Source organism: Osmia lignaria, chromosome 1, assembly GCF_051020975.1.
Source record: "Osmia lignaria lignaria isolate PbOS001 chromosome 1, iyOsmLign1, whole genome shotgun sequence".
NCBI lineage: Eukaryota > Metazoa > Arthropoda > Insecta > Hymenoptera > Megachilidae > Osmia > Osmia lignaria.
In genome coordinates this window covers 8,339,461-8,359,213 of record NC_135032.1, presented here as the reverse complement: position 1 = coordinate 8,359,213, position 19,753 = coordinate 8,339,461, and the positions used below count along the sequence as shown (strand labels likewise).

Below are 19,753 nucleotides of genomic sequence, written 5' to 3'. Positions count from 1 at the left end.
GACATTAAGTGAGAACCTGTGAGAAAGTGACCCGGGGTTAGTGCATCGAAACTTTCCGGATCGTCACGAAGCGGACATAATGGACGCGAATTGAGGCAGCATTCTATTTTGCAAAGTAGTGTCGAAAACTCTTCGAAAGTGGGGTTAAAGGAGCCTAGTATTCGTTTTAAATGGTGCTTAACGCTCTTGACCCCTGCTTCCCATAGACCGCCGAAGTGTGGCGCACCGGGCGGGATAAACTTCCACTCCACTCCCCGCGTGGCCACATCGTTACAAAATTCGTTATCCGAACTAAGGTTTCGTATTCGCGACCTAATTTCGTTGCATGCGCCTTTAAAATTTGTGCCGTTGTCGGAAAAAACTTTCGAGGGCAGGCCTCTTCGTGACGTAAATCGCTCGAACGCGGCTAAGAATGTGGCTGTGGTATAGTCGCTGACTAACTCTAAGTGTACAGCCCGAACGCACAAACAAACAAACAGCGCAAGGTAACATTTTCGTGTTTTTTGCCCGCGGCCTTGTGAGACACGGTATGCAAATGGGCCTGCATAATCGACTCCCACAATACTAAACGGGCGACTTGGGGTTACGCGTTCTCGTGGCAAGTCTCCCATTTGCTGCTGTAAGGTTTGTGCGCGCTGTCGAACGCAAATTACGCATTTCGCTATTAGCCCTTTTACTTGGGTTCGCGCGTGAATGACCCAATACTGCTGGCGCAGGGTTCGCAATGTCAGTTGCAGCCCTCCATGCTGCGTCATGATATGCACGTGCTTCAAAATTAGTGAAGTGACGTGGCATCGCGGAAGTATTATCGGATGTTTCTCCGATTCAGGCAGAGGTGAGTACTTTAAGCGCCCACCCACGCGAATTATGTGATCTTTATCTAAATACGGGGAAAGAGCCAAAATTGAACTTTTAGTTAGCACTCCTTTTGGTTTAGCAAGTTCTCTCAATTCTGTTGGAAAGTGATTACCTTGTGTCAGTTGAAAGCATTTAGTTTTTGCGAACTGTATTTCTGTCTTCGAGACGACCTTGCCTTTCTCTGTGTTTGGACTTTTTCTGCACGCGTTGTAGAATTTGTACACGTATACAAGTACTCTCAATAATTTAGGCCAGGAAGAGAAACGAGAGAAGATCTCCAACGGTTCCACCTTGTGATCTACGTTTGAAACCACCTGTACCGAACATTCCTCGCCGACCTGCTCGTCCCTTGGAGTGAACCCTTGCTGTGGCCAGCTCTCCGAGGGATCTGACAGCCAGTTCGGTCCACTCCACCAGAGATCATGCGTCCTGAGATCCCTGGCTGAGCATCCTCGCGACGCACAATCGGCGGGGTTTTGCGTCCCTGGAACGTGACGCCACAGAGCCGAAGGTAAGCTCGTTTGCACTTCTGATACTCGGTTTGCTACGAAGGTCTTCCAGTTTCCTGGAGGTGCATTTAACCAATCTAATACAACCTTTGAATCTGACCAACAGACGATGGCATCGAGTTTGACTCGCAACGCCCCAAGAACAAAATTGATCGCCCGACTCAGCAGCTCAGCCGTGCAGAGTTCAAGCCGAGGAATGCTCTGCACTTTCAACGGGGCCACCTTAGTTTTTGCATACAGCAGCGTAACCTTTGTTGACGAAGACTCTACTCGGATATACACCGCTGCAGCGTACGCTAAGTGAGAGGCATCACAGAAGCCGTGTAGCTGCACCGTTTTTATCTCCCCTCCTACTCCTACCCATCTAGGAATCGAAATATCTCTTGTGTAGAAGAGCATTGAGTGAAACTTCTCACAATCGCGTGCTAAATCTGGAGGTAAATTGTCGTCCCAGCTAACTTTTGCCAACCACAACTTTTGTAAGATTATTTTTCCTTGAACAATAAAGGGTGCTATCCAACCTAACGGGTCGTACGTTTTTGCCAATAGCGATAAGAATGCCCGCTTCGTATATTTCTTAAGTTCGGGAGTATTCGTATGGAAATGAAAGACATCGGAGGAAGGGTTCCACTGAATTCCTAACACCTTAACCCTTTCGTCATCTTGCAAGGTTCTGCTAACCGCTAACCCATGATCCTCTGCTGGGATATCTTTGAGGAGTGACGAAGAGTTGCTTGCCCATTTCCTCAATTTAAACCCGCCCGCCATGAGCAATCGGTTCAGCTCATCGCGCATGTCTACCAATAGCGACGGATCGTCTGCACCGAACATAGCATCGTCTACGTAGAATTCGTCTAACAAGATGGCTGCTCCCAACGGATACTTTTCGCCTTCGTCTTTCGCGAGTTGTTTTAAGACGCGATTGGCATGAAAGGGTGCACACGCCGTGCCGTATGTGACGGTTTCCAAACGATAAGCTGCTAGCGGAGAGTTTTCTGAAGGACGCCAGAAGATACACTGATATTTAGTGTCTTCGGGTGCTACGCGTATTTGGCGGAACATTTTCGCAATGTCCGCCGTGTATACGAAGCGGTGCCAACGCCACCTAATCAGTATCGCAAACAGATTTGCTTGCAAATTGGGCCCTACGTGGAGGCAGTCATTCAAAGATTTACCGTTAGAGGAGCTCATTGAAGCATTGAAGACTACGCGCAATTTCGTGGTCTGGCTTTCCTGACGCAATACAGGTAAGTGAGAAATAAAAACTTTATCGTTTAAAGATTCGGTTTCCCTGATTCGACTCATGTGACCTAAATCAAGATACTCTTGCAAAAAGGTCTGATATTCCCTATACACCTCGGGATTCTTCCTTGCTCGCACTTCGTTTGACTGAAAGATTTTCCTCGCAATATTTGCAGTGTCCCCGACCGTGAGCTTGGGGTTTTTTGCGAACGGCAACCTAACCTCGTAACGTCCGTCGATACGGCGGCGGTGAGTCTCTTTGAAATGGTTTTCACAGTCTAATTGATCGCGAGTTAATCCTAACCCCTTTGGAGTCTCCTCTAATTCCCAGAATTTTTTCAGATTTTTATGCAGATCGTCGAGTATCTCAACGTGATAGACTTGCAGCCCCGATCGCAAGCCTCCGTGTGTTGGCCCACACGATCCCGACAGGACCCAGCCAAACACGGTACGCTGCGCGATCAGGGTGCCGGGAGGACCTTTTACCACCCCATCCAGCATAATTTTGCCGTATTCGTTAGCCCCGATGAGTAAGTCAAACCCTTGAAAGTCACTGGGCTTTGGATCAGCAAGAGGTAAGTCGACTAAGTGCTTCCATTTTGAATCGAATTCGAAAGAACTCGGAGTGTAAGAGGTTAGGCTCTTTAATACCAGAGCCGAGAATCTAATTTTGGCTTCCTCCCTATCTTTTAGATTACAAGAGGACATCTCTAGTTCGACCGCATGTTTTACCCTTCCCGCGCGGACCCCCCCTATTCCAGAGAGATTTACCGCGACAGGTAATTTTTTGGATTTCAAGTGGTCTGCTATGCGTTCGGTCACACACGTGACCTGCGAACCCTGATCCAGCAGTGCGCGCACGAGAATAGTTCTGCCATTGTCCGCGGTAATTTTGACACACGCGGAAGGCAGCAGTGCTTTATTAATGCGAGAATAAGCTACATGGCACGTGGATGATTGCTCCTTCTCATCCTGCTGAGAAGTGGAGGGTAAATCAGTCTCTGCTGCCTTCTGCTGTGTTTCAGCAGCTCGACCGCTGCTGACATTGGAGTCGACGTTTTTAAAGTGCACCAACGTGTGGTGTTTGCCGTGACAGGCGACGCAGGCTGACTTTGAGAGGCATTTTGCTGTACCATGCCCCGGTTTTAGACAGCGAAAACATAAATGATTCTCGAAAAGAAAGGCACGCCGTTCATTGACGTGTTTCTGCTTAAATTTGTTACAAGTTGCTAAGGCGTGGCTTGCTTTGCAGAATGCACACTTAATAGCACTAGAGTCAGTCTGATGTGACACTATAGACGTGCGTTTATCTGAACTTCGCTTTTTAATCTTTGACTCGTCAGTCTGCGCCGTCTGTTTGCTCGATTCAACCGCATCAAACGCGCGTATCCGGCAGGTTATGAATTCGTCCAATTCTGCGAACGATGGCAGCGCGGTGCTGCTCCCCAATTGAAGTTCCCAATCATTCAAGGAAGCGCGGTCTAATTTTGAGATTATTAGAAAATTGAAAAGGTCATCCCAGCTTGCTACCGGTCTCCCCAAATTAGTTAGTGCTTGACGAACATCGTTCGCCTTATCTCGCAGGTTGCGCAATTCCTTGGCAGATGGGCGGTTTATATTGGGTATTTCTGTGAGCGTTCGCAGATGTGAGTGGACTATTAGACGCGTGTTATCGTACCTTTTTCTCAGGAGTTCCCATGCTGTGGTGTAATTTGATTCTGTTACCGCGATATTCTTTAGAGTTAAGGCGGCTTCGCCCGAAAGACTGGATTTTAGATAATGAAGTCTCTGTACCCCTGTTAGTGCAACGTTCTGATCTACCAATGCCAGAAATAAGTCACGATAATTCTCCCACTCATGGAAGTCTCCTGAGAAGGTCGGCATTGTAATTTGCGGTAATTTAATTGAGTTCACGACGTTTTGCGAATTAGCAACGTGACTTTCGTCAAACGACGACTGCGCGACCGGCGGAGGCTTTAATTTCGCGAGGTATTCGTTAAAATAATCGCACGCTTCTTCAAATATACAAGATGTTTCGACAAATAAATCTTTCACAAAGTACTCATCCTTTGCAGTTGCTTCCTTGTCTGCCAGCGCGAGGATCTGCATGTGCTGCTGGACGAACTTCTCCCAGTATCCCCGTAGGTTGCTGAGCCTGCTGCTGGTGACGGTTGTGGTTCGCTGCGCCTTTCCCAGCTTAGTGAAGTTGTCCACTGCTCGGCTGATGAGACCCCTGGAGGCGGATTGAGCTGCGTACAGCTCCTTCAGGGACAGATCCTTGGAGGCCATGTCGTTTGATCGACTCCGTGTAGCGTGTTGGAGGGTGTCGCTGCTTCAGTGAAGCCCAGGCACCTTTGCTGGCAAATTTGTGCGTCCCGGTATAATCCGGTAAAGGGTGTCGCTGCTTTTGAAGCCCAGGCACCGTGTTTTAAGCACAAACTGCACTCCCGATCACTATATCCGGCTCGAAGGACCACTTTTACTGTTTGCGAATTTATAGCTGGCTTTTGCCGCACTATTATGCCGCTAGTGAATCGGGTTTTAAATAAATGCGCTTCACTTTGACTAGGAGATAGTTTATTTAATACAAGAGCCGCTTACCGCGGAGGCTAGTGGTTACAAGCCACTGTTCGCGCAACTCGTTTAAAACTTTGAAAGATACTGTACTCGCTCGCCAAGGATTGTTACTCTAATTGTTCTAATCGCCTTTGTTGTTCCGGCTCCTTTATAGATTCCGGCAGGCACACGGATTTGTTTCACGGAGCTCCCGAGCGCCAATTAGGGGGCTCCGTGACCTTTTTATTGCCTTATTTGGTAATATGTTTCGCGACTTGTCTATGTGTGAGTGCCTGACACTCTTCCGTGCCGGGCCGGAGAGTGGGGCGCGGAGGCCGGGGTCAGGCCCTTTTTTCGTCTCCGCGTTCGACAGTTTTTTGCGATTCTTTTCTTTTTGTCCGGTTTAGCGCGAGATTGTTCTAGAACGGCTTTTATTTTCTGCGATTGTTAGAATGTATTTCCTTTCATTACAATAAATGTTTAATTTAATTATTAATAATTTGTTGGCGATGCTTTCTTTCACAAACAGTGTAATTCGTCGATAACAATCGGGTTTCGCGACAGGGCATCGGCGTTGGTATTGAATTTCCCTGGTTTATGCGCGAAATCGTACTCGTAATCCCGTAACTTCAGTCTCCAACGTACTAGACGTTGACCGGGATCCTGAATTGAATTTATCCACCTCAACGGCTCATGGTCACTCACTAACTTAAATTTCCTACCGTACAAATATGGTCGAAAATGCAATACCGCATATAAAACGGCTAAACATTCCTTTTCGGTTGTAAAATAGTTCCGTTCCGGCTTAGTTAACGTGCGAGAAAGGTATGCTACCGGTAAATCGTGTCCATCTTTCTCCTGACTCAAAACGGCTCCTATTGCAAAGTCTGAAGCATCGGTCGTTAATGTGAATGGCTTATCAAAATTTGGGTATTGTAAAATCGGTGCACGACACAGTGCTCTTCGTAACGCGGTGAAACTCTTTTTCTGCTCCTTCCCCCAAATGAAAGGAACGTTCTTTTTCAGCAAATCCGAAAGAGGTTTTGATTTTTCCGCAAAATTTTCAATAAAACGTCTGTAGTAACCCGCCAAACCTAAAAATTGTCTAATGTTTTTCGCGTTCTTTGGCCGCGGAAAATTCTTAACAGCAACGATCTTTTTAGGATCAGGACGGACTCCACGCTTGCTAATTACGTGTCCTAGATACGCGACTTCGGTCTTAAGAAATTCGCATTTATCAGGTTGCAACGTTAAACCGGTATCGGCTAGGCGCGTAAATAGACGTCGAACCTTTTTACCGTGTTGATTTAAATCTTTCGCGTAAACGACTATATCATCCAAATACACGAAGACCTCTATCCCTTGCAACCCGCGCAGAACCTGATCCATGAGTCGCTGAAAAGTGGCTGGCGCGTTCTTTAAGCCTTCGGGCATGCGTATATATTCGTAATGCCCGTTTGGCGTAGTAAAGGCAGTTTTATGGCGGTCTTTGGGGTCCATTTCGATCTGCTGAAACCCGCTTGCTAAATCAAAGACAGAAAAATACTGTGCGTCTCCGATGTGATCTAAAATTTCAGTAATGTTCGGTAAAGGATATGCATCACCTATTGTCTTTTCGTTCAATTTACGGAAATCTATTACCATTCTCCACCGTGGGTTTCCCTTTGAATCTGGTTTCTTGGGTACTGTCCACAGAGGAGAGTTATAAGGAGAATTTGAAGGTGCGATTATATCATTGGATAATTTAGTTAAAATCTGTCGTTCTATTTCTTGTTTATGTATTGGTGGAAATCTGTACTGTCGCGTGTTTAATGGTATGTCATCTATTGTTGGTATGTTGTGTTTTATGTAGGGTGTAGCTTGTAATTTATCGGATGGAAGATGGAAACGGTCAGGAAATTCTTCTACTATCATTTCTACGTGCTCACGTTCTTCGTCATTCAAGTGGTCTAAACGTAATTTGCTTAGGATTTCGGTAACTCTATCAGTTGTTACATTAGGTACACTATCCGAATCAGAATCATCCTGTTCTTCCGGGAAACAATGATAATCGAACGGTATCAGTTCTTGAGCAGGTACTGTAAGTTCGAGGTCTTCATTGAGCGAGTTTATTGCTAATACATGGCATACGCCCTGGTTGTTAACCGACACAGCAGCTTCGCCGACATACAGGCCGTCAACAGTCGTTAAACGCGGCAAATAGCCCTCTTTTAATTTATTGTTAACGACATCGATCGCGATGGATTGTCTTGTACGAGCTTTAATTATGTAAGTATGCGGTTCTAATTTACGCCGTTCATGATAATCTAGCGAACGTTGATCGACAAATCTAATTGGATGAACCGGATCTGTGCTCGTAACGAGTGTATTATTCGCGAACGAAATTTCGGCTTGCTCCTGGCGAAGATATTCCTGCCCTAAGATTCCGTTTGTGCTTAGTGGAAAATCTGATCGTATAACATGAAAACGGACTGGTTTTCCCTGTAGATGAACTGTTGCAGTACCGATGGTTCTGTCGTTTTGCGGCGTAATACCCGTTATTAACGTAGCCTCATGCGTAGCTATTGGAATGTTTGTCATTAGCGTATCTAATTTTATTAAGTTGATCTCCGCACCGGTGTCTATTAGGAAATGCGCGACTCTCGTTTGGAAATCTTTAGACGATAATTTTACTATCGGGGTGTCGCGTTTTGTTTCTATCGCTAATACGGTCTCTGTTGGAATTTCACCTGCGGACGACGCTCTGGAGATTGGTGGCTCGTCGTCGCGTCGGTACGACGAGTCGTATTCAAGTTTAAACGTTCCGGTGACGGTGACCTTCGCCCCGATGGTCCGGCCGTTGGCTCGCGTGAAGGCGGTGTAAGTGACCGCGAGTCTCGTGATCTTACAGGTGAATTCTCCCGTTTATCGCCTATTTGCGCACTTGGTCTTGTATGCATGCGTTGAGGATGCGCGCAGCACGGACACGTTCGCTCCTCTGCGATCGAGTCTTTCCTATGCAATATCCTAACAGGACTTGGTGTTCGATCCCGTGAATACGAAGAATAACGAAGTGCTTCCGGCGCTCGTACGGGTGAACTGTATCTAGGATACGCGTAACTACGACTTCTATTCGGACTGTCATGGTAACGCGATCGGTAATCATAATCGTCAGCACGCTCATGAGACGGACGGTAGTAATCGTACGACGTGGACGGTCTATCCTTTAAACGAGTTTCTACTCTTAAGGCGATGTCTAACGCGTCTACTAACTTTTTCGGATCTCGAGCTTCAACGGCTCGACCTATTTCTTCCGGTAAACCGCGAAGGAAAGCATTTAACGCGGTGGCCGTTACGGGTTCCATAATATCGGATGATCGGCCTTTGTATTCGATCTTAATGAAATCCTCTATCCCGACCAATAAAGCTCGAATACGGTCGTAAAACGCGTAGACGGACTCGTCTCGGTACATTCGAATATTAGCAATTTTGAAGTAGTAATCGTTATACGTTCGGTCCGACGTAAATCGACGCTTTAAATGTTTTATCAATTCCCAAACGGTTTCAAACTTGAACCCGTGCACGCTATCGCGAGCTTCACCTCTTAATTTGGAAATTACGAGGCGTACGAAACCGCGTGTCGATGTCGTTGGAAGACTTTCCGCGTTGAATTCTACTTCCGCAAGAAAATCCCTTAATCGAATATTTTTCCCGTCAAAAACAGGCACATGTTGAACGGCCTGTTGAACGGCAAAGCTTTCTATTACCGAAGCTGTGAAAACCGATTCGTTACCTTCCCCGGTACTAGTTCCGCTTAATAAACTAGCAATACCAGTACTTTTACTGGGCCCTGCTTCAGTCGGATTAGGCATTTTCGCGAAAAATGTTCAATATTCAAAAATATACAAAATGCAAAAATATACACAATGTATATAAAAATATATGAAAATAAACACAAAAAAATCAATATGACATGTAATATTAAATTTTTCGTGATAACTGCTCACCAATCAGACAAATATAGTTAGGAATCGACAAAATCGAATTGAAAAATCCAGAAATCAGTAGGTTGGAAAATGAAACTTTAACAAAATACAAAATAACAGAAACAATAAATAAATAAATAAATAAATAAACAGAAAAATAAATAAATATAAATAATAAATAAATAAATAAATAATGACAAAATGCAGTTTAATCAAAGATATTGGTATCAGATCAAATCAGTTATGGATTCAGTAATGAGCAATTATCACACATAACACACATAAATGAAATAGACAATTGTAACACAAAATATAACACCGAAAATTTGCAATAATAAATATATAGGCACAATGCGTAGTGAAGTGTGGCAAAAGGGGTATCTTTATTCGTAACCTTTCCGTATTCATCCAGAGTCGTGGCTCGAATCAATTAGAAAATTTTGAAATTGATACTTTGAAAATTTTTACACTTCCTAATCGCACAAATTCAACGAACGAGCATTGAAAAGTATCCCACCGCTGCCACCAGAAATTTTGTTACGCCGCGAGCGAGAGAGAGACGGCGCGCGACGTACAAAATAAAAAAAAAACGAAAAACGAAAAACGAGAACGAAAGTTCTACTATGTTTTATTATGTTGGCTGATACGCGGTTGAGAACGGTATTAGCGCTGCCACCAGTCCTAATCGCTCGAGACGATGTTAGATCCTTCGCGATTAGAACAATAAAAGAGTTGATAGATAGATTAATAGTTAATTAAGAATTTAATTGGGTTCGTCAATGCTCTAGTCCCATACGGGCCCCTCGTGTGAATTTGTACGAAGATGGTAGGCGTGAAAATGAAGGAAAAAGGAAGTGGTTTAAAACGTAAATGAATCGAAACAGTTTAGGCGTAACAAAAATATAATCTCAAAAAAAGTAAACCTGACAATAAATGGTTGGTTAACAGAAAATGCGAGCTGTTTGAAATACAAAGGAAAATAAATGCATTATTAAGAAAGGTTTAGATTATATGAAAGTGAGACTATTGATTATGGAATAATTAATGTTTGATTAAACGATTCGACGATTCGAGCGACGATGTCGTATACAGAACTGAACGCGAACAAAAAGAAAGAACGGTCCCAGAGGGTAAACTACCACAATCACGGTTTCGTGGGGCCGCCTTCTTTTGTGTGAGAAACGGAATTTTCAAAATATATTAGATATTCGATACCTTATGTCTCTATTGTGAACGGAACGATCTAGAGGGAAACTTTCCAGAATACGCGATTTCGTAGATCGCCCGTTTTGCCTCGCTACGTCCAGATTCGTCGTATTAGATAAAAGGAAATGAACAACTTACCAGGAAACAAGATGAAATGATATTTAATAATAACTTTGATGAATGCTTTCTTTGCTGGTATCGTTGAGAAATCTGGAAATCAAAGAAGACGATGAGGAAACTGTCACTGCACTACGCGTTCGCGATCGGCCTTTATTACGGTGTTACGGAACGATTAATTACGAAACGAGCACAAAAATATTATAAAGACGACGCGACGCGAAAGGAAAAAAAAGAAAATAATAATTAACTTAGCGGACGGTTTAAAAACAAAAGAGAAAAAGATAGATCATTGAAAAGTGTGAAAAGAATTTAACGTATTCGTATGAGTCCTTTACGCGGAAAACGCGAACCGCAATCTCCCGGCACTCTGCCTTTTTCAAGGACTTTACCGGTCAGCTAATTACGACAATTTCACGCGAAAACTATTGCTCGACGCGAACACGGGCTCCCCGTCACGTACCTCACGATTTTTCGACGAAGAGTCATTTGCCTCAGTCTAGCGATCGTGTCTCAGGGTTCGACCCGCGATCAAGGGCCCAAAGTGGGGACATCATTTGGCAAATCGGGGTACGTGACGGAGGGGAAATCCCGCGCGTATTGGGCTAGTTGGCCGCTCTTCCTAGTTCCCTCATCCCTTCCTGGTTTTTCCTTCTACCTTCGTCTAAGGTTGTCCATTTCTTTCTACCCCTCTAACGCTACAACGGATTTCATGCGTCGCAATTCTAAAGTTCTGGAATATTCGAAATCTGTTGCGACTTAATTTATTTGAATTGTCTAGTTAAAGAGGCTTTTATCACGATATTTCCGGTATCGAAAGAGGTCTTCATTTTATTAAAAATATTTGGTTTACTAGTTTGAATGACCATTAGTTGAATGTCGTTAATTATTATTCATACGTTAATTGTACTGTTAATTTTGATGTTTAGCGGTTTACGCGAGATGCAGCCGGTGTTTTATAATCGTCGACAATTGTGGATACATGCGTGTCGCATTTAGTTAATATTCATTTCGCTCTTATTAGTTATTAACATTTCTTATTCGTATCTCGACGATTTATGTATATTCGAACGTTCTACGTTTAACGTTTAACGACGATGTTTATAGACTCGGTCAAACTTTGTCTCGAACATTCGTGAACGATTTCGAACTACAGCGGTTGTCACGCAAACCCTCGCATTCTAATATCATTCAAATAGTTTCATTCCGTTAGATTTCAATTGCTTTCGTTCTTAATTGCATTCATTCTTTGGTGGAAGGACCGGCTGACGCATGCTTTGGAGGTAGGAGAGGTACTTCGTTGCGAAGTAAAACAAAAATCGTATTTCCCTTATTCCGCGCGGTTAAGCTGGGAAACTTCCAAGTGCGTCGCACTGCTTAACCGCGTGGCGAAAGATGTTGATAGTACCTCTCCTTAACCTTAGCGATTTCGAATTTCTATGTGTTTATTGCTACGCGGTTTCGACAAGGCAATCGTCCCAAGGAAGGTTAACTTCTTATTGTTTGAAAAGAACTAATTATAGCCTCCTTTGTGTGCCTCGCCTGGGATTATCTCCAAGTGCTGCGCACCGACGAGGTACACAAATTCAGTATATTATACGATTAAACTATTCAACACTGTCAAAAAGAAAATGAAAATAAATGTTAACCACGGTCGGATTATTGAAAATAATCCGGACGTAACACCGCGGTTGTTTATTCGTCACCTGCGCTAGGCGCTTATTTCGCAACTAACCAGTATATCTACTGGCCGTTCCCCTATCCGCCACCTGGGGACGCGCCGGGTTGCGGTGGACTACCGCGCCCGGATCTAATGTAGATGTAGTAGTAATGCTATTGGTATTAAATGTACACTACATATCTAATGTAGATATAAGAGTAATGATATTGTTATTAAATGTACATTGATTTCAGGGGAGCAACCAGTATATTACATTATATCGAATGTATATATGGTAATAATGATATTGTTATTAAATGTACATTGATCTGTGGGAATTAATCAGTATATTACATTATACCGAATGTAGATATAGTACCAATGATATTGTTATTAAATGTACATTGCTCTGTGGGAAGGAATCAGTATATTACATTATATCGAATGTAGATATAGTGCTAATGATATTGATATTAAATGTACATTGATCGGTGGACTGAATCAGTATATTACATCATATCGAATGTAGATATAGTACCAATGATATTGTTATTAAATGTACATTGATCTGTGGACTGAATCAGTATATTACATCATATCGAATGTAGATATAGTACCAATGATATTGTTATTAAATGTACATTGATCTGTGGGAAGGAATCAGTATATTACATTATATCTAATGTAGATATGGTAATAATGATATTGTTATTAAATGTACATTGATCTGTGGGAATTAATCAGTATATTACATAATACCGAATGTAGATATAGTACTAATGATATTGTTATTAAATGTACATTGATCTGTGGGAATGAATCAGTATATTACATTATATCAAATGTAGATGTAGTACTAATCATATTGTTATTATATGTAAATTGATCTGTGGGTAGTTACCCGTATATTACATTATATCTAATGTAGATATGATAATAATAATATTGTTATTAATTGTACATTACATATCTAATGTAGATTTTTTTTTTTATTTATTTTTTTTAAGAGGTGGAAATGCATTACGCAGACCCCCGCAACGTATTGCGGAGGGACTGTGGGACTCTCCCTCCTGCAATTATGCTGAAGGGCCTACCCACTAAAACCACCTCTGACCCCACATATGGGCCCAGACCGGAATCCGCTCATCGCATTACTTCGGTCTGGGTCCGTGGCGTGCTGGCCTGCGCAGACAGCAGGCCTCCTCTATTCTACAGGACCTGGACGGGGGTCCTGTAGACACCCATCGACCCTCTTCGCCACCAGGACAGAGGTCGCGAACGCCGCGACCGCGTCCCCCAGTTCTACGCTCCGCAGCATCACCCCCACGATGTTCTCGGGGGCGATGTCGTGGTCAGCTGCGTTGGCCACTGCGGAGCGTTCCTCGCTAAAGCGAGCACAAACGAAGAACGTGTGGAACTCGTCCTCTTGTTCGGCGTCGCCGTAATAGCACGTCGGGGACCTGACTTTGGCCATCCGGTACAGGTAGTTCCGGAAGTAGCCGTGCCCTGACAGGAGCTGGCTGAGGTAGAAGTCTACCTCGCCGTGAGCGCGCTCCTGCCAGAGCCTCAGGTCCCCGATTAGCCGGGCTGTCCACCGCCCCGTGCTGCCCGCGGTCCAGCGACGCTGCCACTTCGAGTGGGTCTCAGCGCGCGCTATACCCGCGGCCTCTGTCCTGTCCATCTCCGAGCTCAGCTCGAAGATCCTCCTCCTCTCCTTGGCGAGAAGATCGATGGGGAGGATCCCAGCGATCGCGAGCATTGCAAGTGCGGATACTGTACAATAACAGCTAACGACTCGCAGCGCTCCGCGACGCTGGACGGAGGCCATGCGTGTCCTGTATTTCTTGATGTCCAAGGCCCCGGCCCATATCTCAGCTCCGTACAGGAGCATGGACTGGACCGTGGACATCAATAGCCTACGTTTCCCAGGCCTCGGTCCGCCGATGTGGGCCATCAGCCTGCTCAGCTCTGCCGGCTTTGCCGTCGCCCTGTCGGAGACAGCGCATATGTGGTCCCAGTAGGTGAGCTTGTTATCAAGCATCACCCCCAGGTACCGCGCGCTTCTACGTGTCTGGACAGCCACGTCACCCACCATCATAGGCACGACGGTGGGTATACGCCTCCTCGTAAGCATGACGATCTCGGTTTTCGGGATCGCCAGCTGGAGGCCGTGGCTGTCCATCCAGTCTCCGACCCGCCGCATCACCTGGTTCAGCTTGAGCTGCGCCAGCTCGATGCTACGCGCGGTGATGACGACGGCGATGTCGTCCGCGTACGCGACAAGGTACACGTCGTCGGGTATTTCGGTGCTGAGTAGGCTGTCGTACAAGACGTTCCAGAGGTCGGGTCCCAAAACGGACCCCTGCGCTGCCCCGGATGAGACTGCGCAACCTCTGGAACCTTCTTCCGTCTCGTACGTAAGCCAGCGATCACGGAGGTAATCGCTGACCATGGCCAACAGATAGCTGGGGACTCGAAAACGCTCGAGTGGTCGCAGCATATCTATCCACCTCGCCGAATTGAACGCGTTGCGTACGTCCAGCGTGACGAGGAGGACCAGCGGGCGGGCCTGGTGGCACGCATTGTCCGCACGTCCGACAGCCTCTACTACATCGGAGATGGCATTGAGGGTGGAGTGCCCTCTCCTGAAGCCGTGCTGTCGGTCCGACAGGTCACCGGCGGCTTGTACTGCCTGAAGCAGGCGAGCCTTCAGCATCTTCTCCATCACCTTACCGGCTGTGTTTAGCATACACAGCGGTCGGTAAGATGACGGAGAGTCCGGGGGACCCTTCCCCTTGCTGATAAGTACAAGCCGCGCAACCTTCCAAGGCGACGGGAAGACGCTTGCCCGGAGGCAGGTGTTGTACCTTTCCAGTAGGAGGTTCGGGTGGAGACGCGCCACCATCTTCAGGACCTCCGCTGGAATGCCGTCCGGGCCCGGGGCTTTCCTGGGCTTCAAGGAACCCACCGCTGACAGCAGCTCCTCCTGAGTGAAGGTGGGGACGGGCTCTCCGTCACCCAGCTCCGGATAAAAATTCCTTGCTGGGTGGTTAGGAAACAGTCCGTGCACCACACGCTCGGTGGTAGTTGCGTCCATCGTGTTCTGTGCGGCGGGCGACCGGATCCTGCGAGTGACAAGCTTATAGGCTTGACCCCAAGGGTCGCGGTTCACCTCGTCGCACAGCTCTCGCCAGCAGCGGGCTTTACTATCCTTGATAGCCCGGTTAAGCGTCTTTTTCGCCGCCCTGTACTCGGCTGACCTGTCGGAGGCCTCCGTTCTACCGCGGGCTCGTTGCGCCAGTCTTCGTAGCCTCAGACACTCCCGTCTGAGACTGGCGATCTGGTCCGTCCACCAGTATGCCTGGGCTCGGCCTTTCCACGGCTTTTTGCGCGGGATCGAGGCGTCGCAAGCCCGAGTGATGAGCCGCATGGTGTCGCTGACCAGGGCCTCAGCGAAGCCCCTATCGGGGTGATCGCTGGGGGTGGATGGTATGCCCCCGAGGCCGCGGCTCAAGCACTCGGCGAACTTTTTCTCGTCCAGCTTGGCCATGTTCCAGCCAAGTGGGCGCTGAGGTCTGCGGTGCTGTGCCGCCCTACCGGGCGATATCTGGAAGGTGATGTACTGATGATCACTACCAGTGAAATCTTCCATCCCCCTCCAGCCCGCGGCTCGGCGACCCAGACACTTCGAAACCAGAGTAACGTCTGGGATGGAATCGCCGAAGCCGGGTCGCCGGTAGGTCGGCGTAGTGCCGGTGTTAAGCACTATTAACCCCAGCCTGGACGCCATTTCCATAACCAGTTTGCCCCTGGTGTTGGGAGCTGGCATCCCCCACTCTAGAGCCCTGGCGTTGAAATCGCCTGCCACAACGAGCCCGCCGTTCATGTCGCGGAGCGCGTCTTCCAGGTCGTCGAGCTTTTCCCGGAACACGCGAGTGCTATCGTTGGGGGAGAGATAGACACTCACGTATGTAACGTCCCGGGATTTGGCCCAGACGAACCCGCGACCCGCTCCGTGACACACCACTGGGACCTTCCGGGGGTCCCTCACCCAGAGCGCGACGACGCCCAGGTCGTCGACGTACCACGACGAGCAGTCCCGGTTCCGGTACTGCTCGCTGATGACTACAACATCAGCGCCCATTTCAAGGGAGAGCTGTGTGAGTAAATCGTCGGCGACCCGGCTGCGGTTCAGATTGCACTGAATCACCGTCGCCATTACGTCCCGCGCTTTTGGGCACTGAGGACGTCGCGGAAGGCCTTACAGACCCCAGACCCTGGTGCGTGGTCGAGCTGCTGCACGCCCAGCTCGGCGCAGAGCATGCAGCGAGGAGGGGAGGTGCAGTCGTTGGACTTGTGATTGTCCTTACCGCACCTCCAGCAGGCCTTACTTCGGTCTGGGCCCTTGCAGTCCCGCTTCGTGTGCCCATAGGCTAAGCACCTGAAGCACTTCGGGACGTCGGCCCAGCGCCTGACTCGGCAGTTTATCCAGCCGATCTTGATGCGATTTCTCGCGATCAGCTGGATGGAAGCCGCCTCCTCGGCATCCACCACCGCCTTGCGCTGCTCACTGCTGTTTGGCGCGAGCATGGTGACCTTCAGCTCCCCCCTTAGCTGGTCGCCCAGAGCTCGCAGTACAGCAGCGCGCACCTCCTCGCCGGTCGTGCAGCAGTCGAGATCACATATCACGACGCACATGCGCGGCACCAGGGTCCTGACCTCCGCGGCATCTCCCACGGCGGCTTTGATGGCGTCCTGGCGGGCGCGCTGATCCTTGCAGCGCGCCAGCTCCAGCAGGACACCGCCCCCCTGCGTCTTCCGGATTTGACGGACCTCCGTTTCCGTCTCCTCCGGACGCACCTGCCGCCGGATCGTACCCAGGACGTCCGCGTAGGACTTCCCGGTTACCGGCTGCACAACGACGGCGCTGCGCTTCGGCCTGCGCCACCGCTTCCTCTTCCTCCGCTGCTTGCTCTTGCCAGGCGTCGGCGGAGGTGCCACGGGCTTAGCCGCACCCGCCGTCGACTTACCCGGCGTCGTTCCGGGTTTTTCAAGGGCGGCTTTATCCGTCGCCATGGAGGCAGCCTTAGGGGTGCACTTAGGGACACCTTTTGGGGTTCCCTTTGAGGGTTCCACATTATCGGTCCCTTTCCCCCTTTTCCCCTTTCTTTTGCCAGCCACAGTGGCCCACGACTCGGTCGCGGGGGCTGGACTTTCCCTGCACTTATCTTCGTCCTCCTCGGGGGAGGATGGCACAAGGGGTCGGGGCCTCTTGCGCGTGGTGGCAGACGCCTCTACTCCTGCTGTTGGCGCACGGAGAACCTGCGTCAGGATGGCGTGGCTAGCCCGCATGACCTGGCGAAGTGCGCCGACGCACTCCGCCAAATGCTCCATCCCGTTCTTGATGGGCATCGCCACGTTCCTTTGTTTCTCCGTGCTCTTTCGAATGCTGGAAATCACCTCCAGCATACGCGCGAGGTGATCCTCCCCGTTCTTGTGGGCCTCCTCAGCTTGTTGGACCAGGGCAGGCCTGTGCAGAGGTGTGACAGCGGAACTGCCACACCCCTCTTCACGCGTAGCCAAAAACGATGTGGGGGCCACGTGGTCAACCCCCACAGCGCTGCAGTCGTCGGATAACGACGTCCCGGGGCCTGCTTGCGCACCCCTGTCGGACACCGGCACTGGGGTTCCGAGCCCCTGTGCGGTAAACATATTGTCCTTGCTTGACCCTTCCATGTTCGGTTTTTGATTCGGGGTTTCCTCCCCTAGTGTTTGGTCCGCGGGAGCTATTTTATTTCACTGCTACCCTCCGCGCACTCCGAAGAGTACGTGGCGAGCGTTCCCCTATCCGCCACCCGGGGACGCGCCACGTCGGGGTATCACCTCCCGCCTGACCTGGTTGCCCAGGACAGGTTCGTGGCTAATGTAGATATAGTACTAATGATATTGGTATTAAATGCACATTGTTCTGTGGGAATGAATCAGTATATTACATTATATCTAATGCAGATATAGTAATAATGATACAGTTACTAAATGTACATTGATATGTGAGAAGTAATCAGTATATTACATTATATCGAATGTAGATATAGTACCAATGATATTGTTATTAAATGTACATTGATCTGTGGGTAGGAATCAGTATTTTACACTATACATAATGTAGATATGGTAATAATGATATGGTTTTTAAATGTACACTACATATCTAATGTAGATATAGTACTAATGGTATTGTTATTAAATGTACATTGATCTGTGGGTAGCAATCAGTATATTACATTATATCTCATGTAGATATCGTAATAATGATATTGGTATTAAATGTACATTACATATCTGCAGATTTAGCTCAAGGAAAGAGGCCTCACGGACATATTTCGAGATATTTCTTCTTCTTGTTGTTCTTCTTCTGCACAGCTAAGCTGGAAGTGGCATTTGCAGCTCGGAATAGTGCAGGGTTATCTCAAAGAAAGGGGCCACGGTGTTTCTGTATCTTTATTATGTTGGTGCGGCTTCGGAACTTTTAAATATCTCGATATATCTCGAAAATTACGCATCTGATCAAAAAATATCATAGAGCATAAATAGTAGGAAACTTAATTTGCTACAAAAAAGATCTCTCAACATTTTGCCATTGCTCGCATCGTTTCCGAGATATATGCAGATTTAACTCAAGGGAAGGGGCCTCACGGACATATTCCGAGATATTTCTTCTTCTTGTTGTGCTTCTTCTGCACAGCTATGGCAAAATGTTAAGACACCTTTTTTGCAGAGAATTAAGTTTCCTACTATTTATGTTGTATGATATTTTTTGATCAGATGCGTAGTTTTCGAGATATATCGTGATATTTAAAAGTTCCGAAGCCGCACCAACATAATAAAGATACAGAAACACCGTGGCCCCTTTCGATGAGATAACTCTGCACTATTCCGAGCTGCAAATGCCACTTCCAGCTTAGCTGTGCAGAAGAAGAACAACAAGAAGAAATATCTGGGAATATGTCCGTGAGGCCCCTTTCCTTGAGTTAAATCTGCAAATATCTCGGGCACGATGCGAGCTATGGCAAAATGTTAAGAGACCTTTTTTGTAGGAAATTAAGTTTCGTACTATTTATGTTGTATGATGTTTTTTGATCAGATGCGTAGTTTTCGAGATATATCAAGATATTTAAAAGTTCCGAAGCCGCACCAACATAATAAAGATACAGAAACACCGTGGCCCCTTTCTTTGAGAAAACTCTGCTATATTCCGAGCTGCAAATGCCACTTCCAGCTTAGCTGTGCAGAAGAAGAACAACAAGAAGAAGAAATATCTCGAAATATGTCCGTGAGGCCCCTCTCCTTGAGGTACATCTGCAAATATCTCTGAAACGATGCGAGATACGGCAAAATGTTAAGAGACCTTTTTTGTAGGAAATTAAGTTTCCTACTATTCAGGTTCTATGATATTTTTTGATCAGATGCGTAGTTTTCTAGATATATCGAGATATTCAAAAGTTCCGAAGCCGCACCAACATAATAAAGATACAGAATCACCGTGGCCCCCTTTTTTTTTTTTTTATTTATAGAAGAGGAAAATGCATTTACGCACGCGCAGGTTATCCCCTTGTCGCACTATTCGACTAGAGGGGGCC

The 19,753-nt window shown here is 47.1% G+C and overlaps 2 long non-coding RNA genes across 3 annotated transcripts; both read left to right on the top strand.

Annotated features, from left to right (window-relative positions):
• Positions 1-759: 759 nt before the first annotated feature.
• On the top strand, positions 760-1,528 carry LOC143305299 (uncharacterized). The gene is made up of 3 exons (XR_013062163.1): positions 760-835; positions 1,109-1,369; positions 1,474-1,528. It is a non-coding gene; the product is annotated as an uncharacterized LOC143305299 (long non-coding RNA).
• Positions 1,529-3,079: 1,551 nt separating this feature from the next.
• On the top strand, positions 3,080-5,187 carry LOC143308265 (uncharacterized). Of its 2 annotated transcripts, none has more exons than XR_013065258.1 (3): positions 3,080-3,184; positions 3,303-3,388; positions 4,685-5,187. It is a non-coding gene; the product is annotated as an uncharacterized LOC143308265 (long non-coding RNA). The 2 variants fall into 2 exon arrangements; XR_013065259.1 differs by having other exon boundaries at positions 3,303-4,598.
• Positions 5,188-19,753: the final 14,566 nt, after the last annotated feature.